Raw genomic sequence first — 19,270 nt, 5'->3', positions numbered from 1 at the left:
TAAAACTTTTATTTTAAAATGTAATTTGGTGGAGGGTATATAAGAGGCGGTACAGTCGAATATAGCTCTATTACTTTTTTATATTAAAACTTTTCGGTTTTCCATTTTTCACCCCCTGGATCCGCGCCTGTACTAGGGATGTCAGAATTAGCAAACAACGAATCGCGGGATTTAAATATGAAATATGACGATAGTTCTAATATTTTTGTATGTGAAACAAAAATCCAGAATCCATTTTTATACCCTACACCACCATAGCGATCGACTTACAATCACTTTCTGAGTCGATTAAACGATGTCCGTCCGTCCGTCTGGTTGGCTGTCCGTGTAAACCTTGTGCGCAGAGTACAGGTCTCAATTTTGAAGATATTTCGATCAAATTTGGCACATATTATTTTTTCGGCCCAAGAACCAAGCCTGTTGAAACTGGCTGAAATCGGTCCATTATTTCACCTAGCCCCCATACAAATGTCCTTCCGAAATTGGACTTTATCGGGCATAAATGTTTAATTTATAAATGTATCTCCACAAATTGCGCTCCAAATAAGTTTTATATATACAAAATTCATGTCACCAAATTTTTTTACGATCGGTCCATAATTAGTCATAGGTCCCATATAGACCCGCTTCCGAAAATCACTTTAACGTGCATAAATCGCTTAAAAATTTTGGTATACTCACAAAATTCAACAAAGTAAACTTTCTTAGAGACATAAATCACACGACCTAATTTCATGGTGATCGGTCCATAATTGGTCATAGCCCCCATATAAGGCCCACTTCCGAAAGTCACTCAAAAATATAAATTATTGAAATTTTAAAAGAAAAATGTTTTTGCTCTTTTACTTAGTGTAGGGTATTTATGGTCGGGCTTACTTGTTTACATTTATAAAATATCGAATCCCGGGTTTTGTAAAACCCAGTCCCAGTACTCTGACTAATTTTTAAAGAATGTTTATCCTTGTGACACTTTCAATCAACTGGTCACCCCAAATCCAATCAATAATGATCATTGTTTATTTTGCACGTTTTGTTTTTGCTGTTGTTGTTGGTATTTTTAACATGGCTGGGGTTTTTTTTTCATTCTTTCTTTGTTGTCTCTGTTGTTGTATTTCGAGGTAAAAAAAACCAACTATTATGGTGAGTAAAATTGTGTTGGTTGTCGTTAGTGTTTTTGTTGTTTTAAGCTTGTAATAACAACAGTGTACTAAATAAATGGAGGGCATATATTGAAGAGTTTATTTTGTAGTTGTTGTTGTTGTTTAATTTATGATACATTCGGGTACATGGGTACGTATAAGTGTGTGTGGATTTTGGTATAAACAGAAAAAGAAAATAATTTTCCGAAGTTACAAAGAGCTTTTATTGTAAAGTATTTTCCATTACAGTTCATTTAGCAGAGAGTGTAGAGTGCAGAGCGATGATGATGATGATTCTTCATCACATGTGAGAATGAATATATGCCAGACTGCATGCATAGTATACAGTGGTGCATATATGGATGTGGTTTAGTGAGCGAGTATGTATGAACAATTAAGAAGAGAGCGAAGTTAAGTTGCTGCTAAATGAGTGAGTAAGTAAGTAGAGTGCCTTTTTTATTTAGCGTAGTGTTGTTGGTATTAGTTAGCATTGTGTTGTTGTATGGTATTTAAATGCTGTTGTTGTGTTATGCGATTGCTTTTCAAGTTGTTTTTTTGTGTTTAACACTTTTGCCGTTTATTTAACGAAAAGCTCTGCTATTGAGCGGTTGTTGATTTCGGTGCTTGTGCTATCACTCTGTCTCTGGTGTCTTGAGCTTCTAAACGAATCGTACGATCAATCGATAATTGTGTGTTTTGTAGTTGTTGTCTACCTATAGTGTTGTACTGTATTTTGCGGTGTGTGTTTGTTTCTGTGCCAAAACTTGTAATTCTTTTTCCCCATTGTTGTTGTAGAACGCGTGTTTTTTTCATTCTATACACTCGAAACAGTTAAATTGAAACGGTTAATTTTAAATGAAATTAAAAAAAACGAAATTTAAACAATAAATAGTGCAAAAATTAAGAAAAAATCAATAAAAAATTATACCTAACTCTTGTTAGCAAAAAATTAAAACTTCAAAACTTAATATATTTTCAAAAATTGTTATTTAAAATCCCTGCCCCTTTTTAAAAGAAAAAAATCAAACTCAAAAGTCAAATAAAATAAATTGTTTTTGCCTGTTTTTAAATTTTCTTTTCAATTCTTTATTTTTATTTTTTACTTTTTTGTGTCTTTTTAGTTGTCAACCGTTTTCGCCTTAAACTAAATAAATTCTTGTTTGTCATTTTTTTTATTATTTAATTTCTTTATTTGTGTTTTTTTTATTATAATTTCTTTGCTGTGCAAATAAGTTTGTTTTTGTGTGTCTTTTTTGTACTTTTTTCAATATTTAGTTGATTTTTTTTCGGTAGCGCGACCTGTGCTTGATATCTGCCGCAAAAATTTTCGTATTTTTCTCAAAAAAGATATTTAGTCGTTTGCCTCAATTTCAACGACCAAAGTCGTTGTCATATTTTATATACAAACGCTTGTATATAAAAATAAATTCAACAAGTTTTCTTATATAAAAAAGATATAAACATAAAAAAATAATAAAACAATACCTCATTGTGTTTTAAAAAAAAAATGTGTTTTAAGTGTTTCAAAAAAGGACTATAAAAATTGTACAATTACGTTTCGTTTTTCGTGTTATAGTGTTTATGCAACCAAAAAATATTTCGTTTAATTTCAACAAAATAAAACAGTAAAAAAGTGAAATTTCAACAAATTTTCTAATATATAAAAAATTTTATTTATTTTTTTACAGCAACAATAAAATAATTGTTTAAAATTTAAAAAAAAAATAAACAAAACATATTAGATAAACAGCTTATATACAATTTAAATACTTTAAAAAATTAACTCAAATAATTCAAAAGGATTAAACAAAAATTATTAACCAATGTGAGTATAAAACGTTTATTTTATTCTATATTAAAATTTAAATTCCAAAATCATAACTTAGAATTAGTTTTATGTATTTTTAAAATTATGTTCTTTAATTAGTTTGTTTTCATGCTGGCTGGAATTAATTAGAGACATTTTCAAAATTATTTTTTAAAGTGTTCTTATTTCAACAACTTATTTTCGAAGAAAATAAAAATATCAAAAATTATTATTTATCAATTTATTCGAAATTATCGAATATTTTTTTAATTTCTAAAAGTTTCTAGTTATTATTATATGAATTTAGAATTTTATACTCTTCTAAATAAATATTGTTTAAATCATACATTTTAATATTATATTAAAACGATTTCACAAGATTAACCAAAATTTTGAAAGGATTTTAATTGTGCAGTTGCGAATCAATTTGAATCTGAGACATAATATTTAAAAATGGATTTATTCAATTTAGCTAAGAAGTACCTAGTACAAATTATTGGTTTAAACCAAAAATTGTATTCAAGAATTACTTTTATCGCAAATATCTCTCAAATATTTTTTTTTAAATTTTTCAAACAAATTATTAAATTGAAATCAAAAAAATATCTTATCTACTTGATTATATTTTTTAAAATGCTTAGCTTTTATTCTGAAATATTATTGCAATACAAATACCATAAGGATAAGTTGTTGTTTATTAATATTTTGAAAATGTTTACTCATTATTATATTTCCTGAAGATGTTCCTACGCGGGAAAAATTTCCCGGGAATATATTTTTTACAAATTGTCGGGAAATTTTTGTTGAGATTTTTCGGTATTTTTTTTATTCTTTTTCTTCTTAAAGTTTAAATATTCAGATATGTTATGATGCACAAATGTTGCTCATCGAAAGATTCCGGCACTTTGTTTTTATGGCGGCATGAAATAACCCCCCACGAAATAATCCCCCAAAAATAAAATGAAATAACCCCCCAAAAATTAGTACAGAGAGCAACAACAACGATTTTTGGGGTGTTGTTTCATTTTTTGGGGTATTATTTCATTTTTTTAATTGGGGGATTATTTCATATGAAATAATACCCCAAAAACTCAATATTAAATAAGTCCCCAATATAAATTTTGGGGGATAATTTCATTTTTTAACATTGTCCCGATGTATTAACAACTTGTATTTACCATTCACAAAAAAAATTGTGATATCAGTTGAAGTGATAATTTCGCAGAGTTAGGATCGTGATAATTTAAAGATTAGTTAAAAAATATTTTTTCTAAATTTCTAATGGTGTTTTAAAATACTTTCCGAGAAAAAAATTCAATTTATTTTCTCATATTTAAATAAATAAAAATTAAAAAGATTTTAATTTTAAAAAAGGTCTACTTTTTCATAGGGAATTTGTATATTTAGTCTGCTCTAACTTTTTTAATAAGAGCTATAAGCTTTAACTTAAAACAAGTTTAGTTGACTTATTGTTTTGTAAATTACTGTAATGTTTTGTAATCAAACGCCGCTGGCGAAAAATTGTGTAAAAAATAAAAAAAATCTCGCGATTTCTTAATTTTTACAAAATTACACTAATTCTAAATATATTTACAAATCAATATTTTAACAAATCGCATTAAACCCAAATATATTTCGTATTGAAATAGATATAGTTTTTATTTCATCCAAAATTCTTAAAAGAAATTTCAACAAAAATGAGAAAGCTACAAGCACATATGTTGGATTCAAACGATCTGCTATTAAGTTATATTGTCATAATGTCCTAATATATTATGATAGTTTAAACAAATTGTTGTTGTACTTCAAACAAAAAGTGTTATTTTATGATAAAACAATAAAAATAGTTCAAAAAGTCTTATTAGATTAAAACTTTTTTGTTTGAAAAACAACAAAAATGTGTTTAAACTATCAAACATTATGAAAATATGACCGTTTGAAACCACCAATTGTTTTTGATCACCTTCACTGTGTTTGGGGACTTATTTCATTTTAAAAATTGGGGTTCTATTTCATATGAAATAAGACCCTAATAATGGGGTGTTATTTCATTTCTGTTTGGGGAATTATTTCATTTCGTTGGGGTCTTATTTCATTTTCAAAACTGGGGTTTTATTGCATATGAAATAAGGCCCCAAATTTAGGGGGGTTATTTCATTTTATTTTTGGGGTGTTATTTCGTGGGTGTTTATTTCATGCCGCCGTTTTTATATTTTGTTGGCTCAAAATTCGACATTATCCAAGCAAAAAATCCTTCTAAATGTCATATGGGCAATTCCATATCATCGTACATGATATTTGTACGCCTATGGAGTGTAATAGATTTTGAAAAAATAAGAGTATCTGAAAAATAATTTGGTCTTTATGTTCCATTCAGAGGTTACTATATTTTAAAATAATAAAAAGTTCTTTCGAAGTATTGTTGTCCAAAATATTGACCGAAATAAGGGTATATCGTACGTGACATAAAACGGAACTCATTTTGAGGTACATGTAGAAATATGTTATGTTTTCTTTTAATTTCTTACACTAAACGAAATATTTTTCCTTTACAATTCGTCATATTTAAATAAAAACAATCTTTGGATGATTTTATAATAAATAAAATTTAATATCGTACGTGACATACCGTACGTGATAGATTTTTCTCTTATAATAAAACAATATATATTCTGTAAATATACACTGAATCAATTAAGTCTCCGTACAGACATACTCATAATATAAACTAGATATTTATGGTCACTTTTCAATACATATTTAAACCTTTTTTTAATTCATTTTATAAAAAATCTTATAAACTAGAAATCAACATAAAAAAAACTACAAACATTTTCATTAAAAACATAAAAATTTACATAAATTCAATAATTGTACGAAAAGTATCACCAAAAAAGTCTCCGTACAGTTAACCGTTTTAAGGCAAGGAATCCCAATATTAATTTTAATTGAATTTAATATGTGGTAGGTCCTCCTTTTTGAGCAATTGCAGCATTTTAATGGCTGTGCATGGAATGGACCAGCTTTGTTGTTGTCAGGGAATCTATTTTATACCACTCTTCCATTATAACGACTTTTAGCTGATCTTTTCTTGTTATATTGTGCTGCCGAACCTTTCTTTCCAAGTGATCCCATATATGCTCAATCGGGTTGAGATCAGGTGACTGAGCTGTGCGATTTAAGTGCTTAAGAACATTATAAATAAGACATTCCTTTACTAATCTAGAGGTGTGATTAGGATCGTTGTCTTGTTGGAAGCAATACAAACGTCCCAAGCCTAATTTTCCAGAACTTTGTTTTAAGTTTTCTTTTAATATATTAAGGTATGCATATTATACCATAGTGTTTTCAACAAAAATAAGTTATCCCACCCCAGATGAAGTGTAACCCCAAACAATAACGTTACCTCCTCCATGCTTTACGGTTAGCGTCAAATGCTTCGGATTCATTTCAGTATTTGGCTTTCTCCATAACATTTCTCTTCCATCAGAACCAAAAACATTAAATTTACTTTCATCGCTAAAAATAACTCGATCCCAAAATAAAAAAATCTTTATCAATATGCTCGATAGCGTAATCCAATCTCTTTTTCATGTTCACTTTTCGAACAAGGGCCTTCTTACGGCTTACTCGACCATTGTATCCATTTAGTTTAAGAGCGTTTCTTACAGTTTGGGGGTTTACCGTTAATTCATCACTAGTTTTCAAGTTTCCCGCAATTAAACATGCGTTAATTTTTGGATTACCTTCTACAAATCCTACAATTCTTCTCTCTAAGTTGTGATCTATTTTTCTTGGATGGTCAGTTCTTTGTTTATTTGCCATTGTTCCGGTTTTTTTGAACTGTTGAATAACGTACTGAATGGAAGAGCGTGGTCTTTTTACAATATCCTTGATTTCGGTTAGATTTTTTCCTTAATTTTGCAAGTTAATAATAATTTTCTTTCTATCCATTAAAATTTGCTTATTTTTGGATTCCCTGACAACAACAAAGCTGGTCCATTCCATGCACAGCCATTAAAATTAAGCAATTACTTAGAAAGGAGGACCTACCACATATTAAATGCAATTAAGTTTAATATTGGGATTCCTAGCCTTAAAACGGTTAACTGTACGGAGACTTTTTTGGTGATACTTTTCGTACAATTATTGAATTTATGTAAATTTTTATGTTTTTAAGGAAAACGTTTGTATTTTTTTTATGTTGATTTCTAGTTTATAAGATTTTTTATAAAATGAATTAAAAAAAGTTTTAAATATGTATTGAAAAGTGACCATAAATTGCTAGTTTATATTATGAGTATGTCTGTACGGAGACTTAATTGATTCAGTGTATGTATACAAAAACTAAAAAAATTAATAGAAAATATACATTCGGTTTCAATAAACAATTTGACAATAGCAAAAAAACAATCAGAGTGAAATTCACTTCATACTACAAGCTAATTGGGTGCCTATTTTTCGCCACAATTTTTGGCTAACACCTTAAAAAATCAAATATAACCAGTTTAAAATATTATTTTTGTCTTTAAAATGCTGTAATATGATCTAAATACTTACACATAGTAACATTTTATTATTTTCTTCTATCCAAATCATCATGAAAAAAGTTTCAAGGGTTTTTGTTTTTTCAGTCGTGGTAGCGATTCTCGTGGAATTGCCCATATGTATAAGTTATTAAAAACTAAAAGTGTGTTCAAAGACACGCAGTCTATTTTAAATCCCGCAGTTTTAAGTTATACATCCAATAAATAAAAAAAAATCGTATCTATCCTACTCTTAACCTCATTATAACAAAGCATATTTTCTAAGGAAACCGTTTATTTTGACCCAGATATATGTCGATTTTTTGTGAAAACTCGGCTAATATCTCTGGTTTTGTGCGTTAAATTTAAAGCTTAATGCATTGAATGTACACCACCTTTATCTAATTATTTACTTATAAACGATTTTATCAATATTTTTAAATTTTCTTTAGTCGGGTTTTCAATATTTTCCTCGAAATTGTACGTTTGCTTTGTATTTGTCCAGGTTAATCGATATTTATCAACTATCCATTTTTTCAATATTTCTCAACTTTGATGGAAAATAAAACAAACCTATCAATTTCTATATTTTCCATATTTTCCATAAGTTCTTTGATTATTTGTTTACCTAATGCAAAAATATCCAGCTGTCATCCCTGCCCCATTTTTTGCGAGAGGTACAATTTTGAAAAAAGACATGGTTCCAAAATTGTTTTGCAGGCATATTTGGGCAATTATTAAAAATTAAATTTTTCTGGAATATTTTGAAAAAATTTAAAAATAATTTTTTTTTTTAAAGATTAAATCTTTTCTGGAATATTTTTAAATCACAAAAAGAAACATAAAAAATCACAAATTTTAAAAAAATATTTTATTTTACTTGATTTTTCCACAAATTTAAACTTTGCTAACCCATAAGTAGGTACATAAAAGGCGTAGAACCGTTTTAAACACTCATTTCATAGGGTGATCAATTACACTCTGCTACAAAATGACACTTTTTGTCAGAACTTGAAAAGCGACCTAATGGGGGTTGTAGGCCTAAGTGAGGACATACTAAAACCGTTTTCAAAGATTTTGAAACACCTTCAACTCAACACCCTTTGAGATATTTTGAAAAAACTGTTTTAGGGCAGGTCGTAGTAGTTTAGTACCTCTAACTCACAAATTTTTAGACCGATGCACAAAATGTATAGCAAAAAAAAAATTACGTAAGTTTTTATAAAAGTTAATTCAATTTTTTTCTATGAAAACCTATTCTTTTTTGCACAGTGTTTTAAAGACAACATTATATGAGAAAAATTTGCAAAAGTTATTAAACTTTTTTGAAAAAAGTTCGAAAAAATTTACCTTGTAAATTCAAAATTTTCCAAATATTTTTTTTTCTACAGTTTTTTGTTTATTTTTATTTATATGAGCTGGGGGAGAAAATACTAAAAATGGTGTTAATTAAAAGTTGAATAACTTTTAGAATTTTCATCTGATTTGAATAATTAAAACCATGTTTTGTTAAGAACTAAATTCTCTATATATTTTGGTATAAATTTTTATAAACTTTCATATCAAAATAAGCAATGAAAAGCGACTAAAATCAAAAAAGTTGATAAATTTTGTTTTTCTTTTAGATATTCTTAACAAAAACAATACTTATAACTTAAAAATGTATCAAAACATGCATGTCATTTTAAAGCGTAATCAGTTTTCTTTCCAAACCCGTTAAAAATTTTTAAGTCGGATAAAAACTGACTAAGCTACAGGTCGATAAGTCGACGAACATCACTGAAAACTGTTTTTTCAGAATAACTTTTGAATTTGAGGGTGTTTCTGAAATTTTTAGAGACAATTTGTACTCAACAAGACCTATAACCCACACTTGGCCGTTTTCCTACTACTACTTAAGTTGTATTTGGATTCACCCGAAAAGAGAACAATATTTAATGTTTGTATCGACCAGTTTAATGTTCTTTGGCAAATTCGGCACTTTGAACATTATTTTTTTTTTCTGTAAGTACTTTTCATTACCATTGTTTTCTTTTTTTTAGGGCAAAGTGTAAGTTCATTTCAACACATTGATTATTTTCTATACCTCATTTTTAGACATGAATATATTAAAACATAGTTTTGTTTTCAAACACATTTTCTGCTAACCTTGAATTACTTGTACAATTCTCACACTATGAATTACTTAAGACTACAAATACAACAACTATTGAAAAAAATTACATTTTCCAAACAAACAGGTAAATGCATGCAAAAGCTTAATACTATTACAAGGAAAAACGTTTTAAGTTTAATTACTTCATTAAATATTACAAACGAACACACACGAACACTCTTATTCAAAAATTATAATGCAATATGGAAAATACAATCCACTAACAAAATCGAAAAATAAGTCAAAACCAAAACAAGTCAAATGAAAAATCAGGCAAAACACAGCCAAACAAACAAAAATAAAACAGACAACATTACGAGAATATCAGCAAACCAATAAACATTACAACAACAAATAAAAATATACCGCAATAATGTGGTAAATAAAGCAACAACTGCAATAGCAGCAACAAAACAATAATAAACAGCAACAATAACAACAACAAAAAACCCGTGCAATTAAAATGTAAAAACAACAGACACACGAGTAGTGCAGATAGACATTCGTGTATTTTAAACGAATAAACGAACAACATATAAAAACATAAACAACAAGTACAACAAACAAATGAAACAACAAGTAGATTTTGGTGTAGAAATAATTGAAACAACAAAGTATCCTACACAATGGGTCAAAAGGAGCCAGATTTTACATAGATTTAAAACAAAATTAAGTTAATCACGAAATCAGGACATGTTTGCACAATATCTAAGCTTACTGTTAACAAATGTGTTTTGGTTTTGCTTTATTTAACAAAGTACTTAAGTACTTAATTATCTAAAAGATCTATTTAAAAACCATAATTTTAGAGATTATTTAAGTTATTGTTATCAATTTTTTTTATAAAAAATACAAATATTCATATTTACGATCAAAATCTAAATTTATGAATATTTGTATTTTGTTTAGCGAATCATAAAATTTGGCATCTGGTTGCCAGGGCTTACTATACATACTATTGCATATAGATTATGTTTTTGCATAAAATTACAGCGTTTCAAATCAAATTCTTTTCATATGCAAATTTTTCCAAACCCACGAAATGTTTAATCACGAACAAAAAAGGTGCGAACTTTTTGTTCTATGTATTTTAGGAAATTTTTAATTTCCATAAAATTGTTCATATAAATATTGATTGATTTAATTTTGAAAATAGTCTCGTGACATGAGGTGAGGTAGAAATTCTGTTTTTTTTTTTGCTACATTTCAACCAAGTCTAGACAATTTAGCAAAATCGTTTGTTACAAATTAGAGAGGAGCAAGTTGTATATTCAAAAATAGATTTAAAAACAAGTAAGAAAGTATGGTCGGTCAAGCCCGACCATATAATACCCTACACTAAGTAAAAGAGCAAAAACTTTTTTCTTTTAAAATTTCAATAATTTATATTTTTGAGTGATTTTCGGAAGTGGGCCTTATATGGGGGCTATGACCAATTATGGACCGATCACCATGAAATTAGGTCGTGTGATTTGTGTCTATATGAAAGTTTACTATGTTGAATTTTGTGAGTATACCAACATTTTTAAGCGATTTATGCACGTTAAAGTGATTTTCGGAAGCGGGTCTATATGGGAGCTATGACTAATTATGGACCGATCATAACAAATTTTGGTGACATGAATTCTGTATATATAAAACTTATTTGGAGTGAAATTTGTGTAGATACATAGATAAAGAAAACATTTATGACCGATAAAGTCCAATTTCGGAAGGACATTTGTATGGGGTCTAGGTGAAATAATGGACCGATTTCAGTCAGTTTCAATAGGCTTGGTCCTTGGGCCGAAAAAATAATATGTACCAAATTTGATCGAAATATCTTCAAAATTGCGACCTGTACTCTGCGCACAAGGTTTACATGGACAGCCAGCCAGCCGACCAGACGGACGGACATCGTTTAATCGACTCAGAAAGTGATTCTAAGTCGATCGGTATAATTTAAGGTGGGTGTTAGACTAATATTTTTGGGCGTTACAAACATCTGCACAAACGCATAATATCCTCCCTACTATGGTGGTGTAGGGTATAAATACATATGTATATTAAATGTAAAATTAATAACTAACAAGTAAGAGTGTGCCGAATCTGGTATACCCACCATCAATATGTGATAATAAAATATTTTTCTGACGTAGGGTAGGGTCAATTATGGACCGATCCTTACAAAAGTTTTGTTGTCAAGTGTTGTCCGATTTTCGCCATACTTTATAGAATAATTTCAGAGTACTTAGGACTAATTTGTGGAAAATTTAATATGGATGGCGGTGCAATAGCTAGCCAAGATCAGCTTAATTTTCTAACAAATCGAGAACCAATTTCCAATTTTAGATTATGGATAATCTCCAGGGGAGTCAATTTTGGGAATTTCTTAAACTCTCTTGATATTAAATTATCTTGTCTTGAAGTAGTTCTAAAGATATTCGTCCAAAATGTTGCGTTTTTTACAGTATCTATCTCAAGAATTTGTCAAAGTTTCCATTGTATTGTCACTCATTGAAGAGCCCTTTTATAATTCAATGTCCGTCCGACTGCCCGTTGAAGGCAAGGGAACTAGAGAAATGAAATTTCCCCAAAAATTACCTTTTGATCAGAAATCATTGATATTTAAAATGGAAATAATCGGCCCAAACAACAAAGAAAAAAATCGTCTTTCAAGATATTTTGGCTTGAGTACCTTCCAATGATTTTGCAACCTCTTGTTGATTTTGACAGCCATTTCCATGGGAAATGGGAATTTTCCCGGCTCGGATGCTATTTAAGAAAATCGGCTCAGAAATGGCTGAGATATTAGGATAAAACCGGATAACCTAGATTTTTGGCCTATTTATACCCTACACCACCATAGTGGGGAGGGTATAATGCGTTTGTGCAGATGTTTGTAACGCCCAAAAATATTGGTCTAACACCCATCTTAAAGTATACCGATCGACTTAAAATCACTTTCTGACTCGATTAAACGATGTCCGTCCGTCCGTCTGGCTGGCTGGGTGGCCATGTAAACCTTGTGCGCAATTTGGTACATATAAATTGTTCGGCCCAATGACGAAGCCTATTGAAACTGGCTGAAATCCGTCCATTATTTCACCTAGCCCCCATACAAATGTCCTTTCGAAATTGGACTTTATCGGTCATAAATGTTTAATTTATATATGTATCTATACAAATTTCGCACCAAATAAGTTTTATATATAAAAAAATCATGTCACCAAATTTTGTTACGATCGGTCCATAATTAGTCATAGCTCCCATATAGACCCGCTTCCGAAAATCACTCACGAATATAAATTATTGATATTTTAAAAGCAAAATCTTTTTGCTCATTTACTTGGTGTAGGGTGTTATATAGCGGGCTTGACTGACCATACTTTCCTACTTGTTTTAATCTATATCTGGATTACTAAGTCATTAATATAGACACTATGGATGTCTAATAATAGATATTTCAAAGTCGATTGCAACGATGCACTATAGGAAATTTCCCCCATTTCTTGGCCAAAATGTAAAATTTAAATTTTTGAAAAATACATTTTTTATGCTTTAGTATAAATAAAAATATAACAAAGTAAACATATATTTTTAAATTTAGCAAAAAAGTTGATTATTCGTCACTTTATCAGTTGTTTTATGTTCGATTTCTAAATAAGTTTTCATATAACGATTGAGTGCAGCAAATTTTGATACAATTTCTAATAAAAATTTTCATAATAAATATATAGAGTTTTTAAAAATTAAAAAATGGAAAATAATGTTGAAAGTGAGTACTTTATTAATATATACAGCCCAATTATGAATAAAAATTCCGCGGGAGTTTTTTCCCTTCTCTCATTTTTCCTATTCAAATTCAATGGGAAAAAACTCCCGGGGAACAAACTCCCGCGGAATTTTTTATTCATAATTGGGCTGATAGAGAAATCTTGGTGAACTCGGCTATTAGACCGATTAAATTGGAAAAATTAAAGTGACCTTACGATGAAATAATAAAATTATGAAACTGAATATTATTTGGACTTACAAAAAAATGTTAGCAGATGTTAGTTATAACATCATAACAGTTCTTTAGGACAGTCAATTACCTACAGAATATTTTATATTCCAGCTGCATATATTTGCATACTTTTTCAAAAAACGAATTTTTTCAGGTAAATACAGTGTGAAAAACTCAGAATTATTTAATGTATGGCATGAGAAATATGCTGAAAATGAAAAAAGAGCCGCTATATATGTATATTTCTTGTCACATATTGATGAAAGTGATTGTTCAGAAAATCTAAATCAATGTTTAGAGTAGCAGTCACGAATGTTTTGTGCATTCAAGGCAAATTATTGAATCAACTTTGCTTCCCGTTGGATGCTTCGGTGAAGACGCCTCTGAATCGCGTCATAAAATATATAAATCTCAATAGAGCATTGGATACATCTGATCCTTTCATTTCCAGTATTTCTCTGAACAAACGGATAAAAAAAACAGAAGAAATTAAAGCTTCCTACAGAAGTAATCAATATGCTGAAATCTTATTCTATTTCTTTAGAAAATTACCAAACAGATGAAGACCAATCGGAAAGTGAAGATGAAGAAATGGAATCGAGCGTTCTTTTGAACCTTTGTTTTTTAAATATGGTTGATAATTTAGAATTAGAAAATCAAATTGATGAATAAATTAAAATTTTAAACATAACTAAGTTTGTTTTATTATCAAAAGTTAGTTTACAGTCAAAAAACAAAATAGAAGAAAAGACTTTAGGCAAATACCTAAGAGTTACAGGTATGGACTGGATCCAGGAACATACAACCCGATAAACACAGTTTGGAAGAAATTTTTAGTTAATTTTATTTTTATCTTTGAAATTTTTTTTCAGTGTATGGAAAAGTTTTAATGGTCCTTCCCTCTCTTTTAAGAGTCTTCAAAAATTCGAATCCAAAAAAATTATTTAAATCGGTCCAGCCGTTTGGCTGTAATTAATTATGGCCAAAAAATGGGGAAAATTTCCTATAGTGCTATGTATAGTAATTTGGGCCTACAATGGGTCAAAATCGGGAAAAATATTTTGTAAACCGATTTTTTTTCCCCAAAAAAAATTTTTTTGTTAAAAATTTGTTTTCGCTAATAAATTAAAAAAAAAGTTTTTAAAAATTAAGAAAAAATCTTTTTAAAAATAAATTTTGCAAAAAAAAATAAATTCTTTTTTTAAATTTTCAAAAACAATTTTGAAAAAAAATCATATTTTGATACGGCATAGTCGAATATATCTCTCTCTCTGGTTCAAGTTAAAGAAGTATAGCAAAACTTCCAGCATATGACGTGGGCTTCGACATTTTCGAAGCAAAAAAACTTTGTTGTTTACACTATAATGTTCAATAGCTAAGTGGGAATAAATGACAGATATGTACAAAACTGTCTATTGTACATCCCGCATTTTTAAGTCATACACCCAATAGATAATTGTTTTAATACAAAATGCACAAAAATCGGTACCCGAATATTATAATGTTGATGGATATATAATCGAATAAAAGTTTATATATTACTTATTGTTCAAGTGACGATTACGAGTAGATAATATATTTAAAACCTGAAAATTTCATTAATTCGTATAAGACTTTCAGTAAATATTTATGTAGAATGTCGTTTCTAATAAAAGTTTCAATGTAACCAAATTGGAATAACAATATAATCTATTGGACTTGTTTTTTTGAGATATTTTTCTTAACGTTTTTGTTTATACAAACTATTTTTTAAATTTAACTTAATTTAGATTCATTCCAGTATTCGATTAATCGAATAGTTCTTTAAAATTAAAAAAATAATTATTCGAATAAAAAATATATTTTTTCCTCGATTATGCGATTAATTTTTATTCGTTGTCATTCGAAAAATCTGTAGGACTCCTACATTTCATTATTCTTTTCCATTAGGTAGGTATTTATTTCTTAATTTAGTTAATCATTATCTTTCATTTACGTATTTCATTGTAACAAGACTTTCATTAATCTTGTTTCTTTGAGATCATTTTTTTAAAATTTTTGTTTATATAAATTATTTTTTTTAATTTTAACTTAAAACTAGATTTATTCGAGTATTTGATTAATCGACAAATATTGATCGAATAACTTTTTATTCTAAATTAAAAAAAAATTTATTCATTCGAATAAAAAATATATTTTTTCGTCGATTATTCGAATAATTTTTATTCGAAACCCTAGTATTTACGAATACAACATTATTATCTGTTAATAATTTCAAAAAAATTTATAACATTCCAACACTTCATTTCCATTAGATAGGTATTCCTTTCTTTATTAAGTTATTCATTATCTTTCATTTATGTAATTTTGTAACATTACTACATTTATAACAAGACTTTCTTTCATTGGTTTTGTTTCTTTGAGATATTTTTCTTCAAATATTTGTTTATATGAACTATTTTTTTTTAATTTTAACTTAAAACTAGATTTATTCGAGTATTCGATTAATCGACAAGTATTGATCGAATAAATTTTCAACCTAAACTGAAAAATTTTACTCATTCCAAAAAAATATTTTATTTTTCGATTATTCGAATAATTTTTATTCGAATGATAACATTTTTACCTGCTAATCTTTAAAAAAATATTAGTAATGAAATGTAGCAGTATTTCATTATTCATTTCCATTAGACAGGTCTTTACTTCTTAATTAAGTTATTTATTATCTTTCATGTTATTCATAGACTTTCAACAATTTCCATTATTATCTACCCATAGTGCATTCATTACATACAATTACCCAACAATATACACAAATATGAACTCATAACGATCATAAACAATCGAAATAAAACTCATAAAACCAAAACATACAAACAAACCATTATAATTTTATTATTGCTAAACAAAATTCGAAAATAAGTAATATTTTTTACATTAAAAAAATATTAAACATTAATTTGGCCATATTTCGAAATTTATTTGTATTTTCCCTCTCAAATCAAATTTATTTAATTTCACTGCTCTTTTGCTGGTTTTTCTAAATTTCATTCAAACGACCTTGCTTGTTGCAATATCTTTTATTTTTATGAGTTTCTTTTTTTTTTGTGTGTTTTAAACAATTTATTTGCCTCATTTTTAAACAATAAAAAAGGCGAGAAACAACAAATTCTTAAAAAAAGAAAATATACAATATATTGTTTTTTTTTTTCAAATATTTCGCGCACACTTTTCCGCCTTTACTCTTCCGCATCAAGTTCAAGATGTTTGTACGTTTTTTTTTTATTTCGATTATTTATGTTTTCTTTATTTAAAGTGAAAATTAAGAGGAAATTGTTTAAACAAATTTGTTTGTTAGTTTGCGTGTTTTTGTTGTTTCTTTGTTAAATATAACAACAGGAAAAAGTTTAGTTAGTTTCTTTGCTTCTTGTGCAGTTTTTTCTGGTTTAACGAATTTGTTTGTATTTTGTTAAGGTTTTTTTTTTGTTGCTAAAAATTTGCTGGTCTATAATCGAAATATCCCGTGATTTTTTCTATCTGTTTCATTTTGCAATTGTTTGTTAATTTATTTCAATTATTTTATTTTTATAAATTTTTGGTTTCTATAGAAGATTATAAATCATGATGCAAATGTTTTTGTTGGGGAAAACCATGGGATGTCTTAATGTTGTGTTGTTTTTTTGTTGTTATTGTTTGTGTTGCATAAAGTAAATACAATAAAACAAATAAATTTTATTTAAATATTTATTGCAATATACTGTGAAATTAGACAGGTAGGTAAATGAATTTTTGGAATATAAATTTCCCACACATTTTACTATATGGCGGTGTTTAGGAATCAAAGTGCAATATAATAATTAAAATTTGGTTTGCCAAAAAACTCATGTCTTTTGTTTGGATCTATTTGCATTGATTGCCAATCTAATTATTCAGTTTAGGAATCAAAGTGCACTATAATAATTAAAATTTGGTTTGCCAAAAAACACATGTCTTTTGTTTGGACCTGTTTGCATTGATTGACAATCTAATTATTCAGTTTTAGAATCTACAGGCAAATTGAGTTGTGCTTTTGGGCGAGATCAATAACTTATCTGATCATGTCATAGAGCAAAGAAGATCTCACAGGTCAACAGCAAAAAAAAAGCTGATGTACCATGGCTACCTAAGTACAAAAATGGTAAAATTTTTCAATTTTATGAAGAGATTTTTTTTTTAAAAAATGTTTGAATAAAATTATAAATTTTTTTACACGTTTCTCCACATAATTAATGATAACTCAAAAAAGATTAGTCCGATATTATTAAAATAAACTTAGAAAAGTTGGGATTTGTAAAGAAGAACTTTAACTAGTCAATTTTATGTGTATCAAACGAAAAACTAAAATTTTGTGAAAATGAGCGAATTCACTTAATTGTGAATAAATTCGGAAAAAAATCCATAAATTTGTATGGTCAATATTTCATTTTGTTCCTATTACATGTGGCTTTACGATAAAGTAATAAACCTGAACCATTTCTGCCGTTTTCGATTTTTCATGATTTTTTAAAAATAAAAAAATTTGCTATTTTCACGTAAAAAAATATTTTTCTTTGAATTTTTTATTATAATTCCGAAACTACTGACCCAACTGAAATGCAATATGTATTTGAAAATTTGTACATAGCAGGTGAAAATGTTTTAAAAATTCAAACAAACGAAAGAACAACATTAGCTACTCAATTTTATGTTTTCAAACGAAAAAGTAAAATTTTGTGAAAATGAGCGAATTCACTTAATTGTGAATAAATTCGAAAAGAATCCATAAATTTGTATGATCAATATTTCATTTTGTTCCTATTACATGTGGCTTTGCGATAAACTAATAAGTCTGAGAAATTTCTCTCGTTTTCGATTTTTCATGATTTTTTTAAAACAAAAAAAATAGCTATTTTCACGTAAAAAATATATTTTTTGCTTCAACTTGTTATTATAACTCCGAAACTACTGAGCCGATTGAAACGCAATATGTATATGAAAATGTGTATATAGCACGGGGAAAATGTTTTCAAAATTCAAACAATCGAAAGAAGAACATTAACTTATTAATTTTATGTTTATTAAACAAAAAACTAAAATTTTGTGAAAATGAGCGAATTCACTTAATTGCGAATAAATTCGAAAATAATCAATCGATTTTTATGGTCGATATATCATATTGTTCCTAGTACATGTGGCTTTACGATAAAGCAATAAACCTGAACCATTTCTGCCGTTTTCGATTTTTCATGATTTTTTAAAAATAAAAAAATTAGCTATTTTCACATAAAAAATATATTTTTAGCTTCAACTTGTTATTATAACTCCGAAACTAGTGAGCCGATTGAATCGCAATATGTATGTGAAAATTTGTATATAGCACGGGGAAAATGTTTTCAAAATTCAAACAATCGAAAGAAGAACATTAACTTATTAATTTTATGTTTATCAAACAAAAAACTAAAATTTTGTGAAAATGAGCTAATTCACTTAATTGTGAATAAATTCGAAAATAATCTATCAATCTTTATGATAAATATCTCATTTTGTTCTTATTACATGTGGCTTTGCGATAAAGTAATAAATCTGAATAATTTCAGCCGTTTTCGATTTTTCATGATTATTTTTAAACAAAAAAATTTGCTATTTTCATGAAAAAAT

The 19,270-nt window shown here is 27.9% G+C and overlaps 1 protein-coding gene across 3 annotated transcripts in view; it reads left to right on the top strand.

Annotated features, from left to right (window-relative positions):
• Nucleotides 1-1,659: 1,659 nt before the first annotated feature.
• wdp (windpipe) overlaps nt 1,660-19,270 on the top strand; it is a 109,043-nt gene continuing 91,432 nt past the window's right edge. The window contains exons 1-2 of one of the 3 annotated variants that reach the window (XR_010576561.1): nt 1,660-1,905; nt 2,433-2,821. The gene's annotated coding sequence lies outside the window, so the exon portion shown is untranslated. The other 2 variants (XM_065511070.1, XM_065511071.1) reach the window with 2 other exon arrangements.

Source organism: Calliphora vicina, chromosome 5 (genome assembly GCF_958450345.1).
Source record: "Calliphora vicina chromosome 5, idCalVici1.1, whole genome shotgun sequence".
In the NCBI taxonomy this organism is placed as follows: domain Eukaryota; kingdom Metazoa; phylum Arthropoda; class Insecta; order Diptera; family Calliphoridae; genus Calliphora; species Calliphora vicina.
The sequence above is the reverse complement of the archived record's forward strand: the minus strand, read 5'-3'. Positions and strand labels throughout refer to the sequence as shown.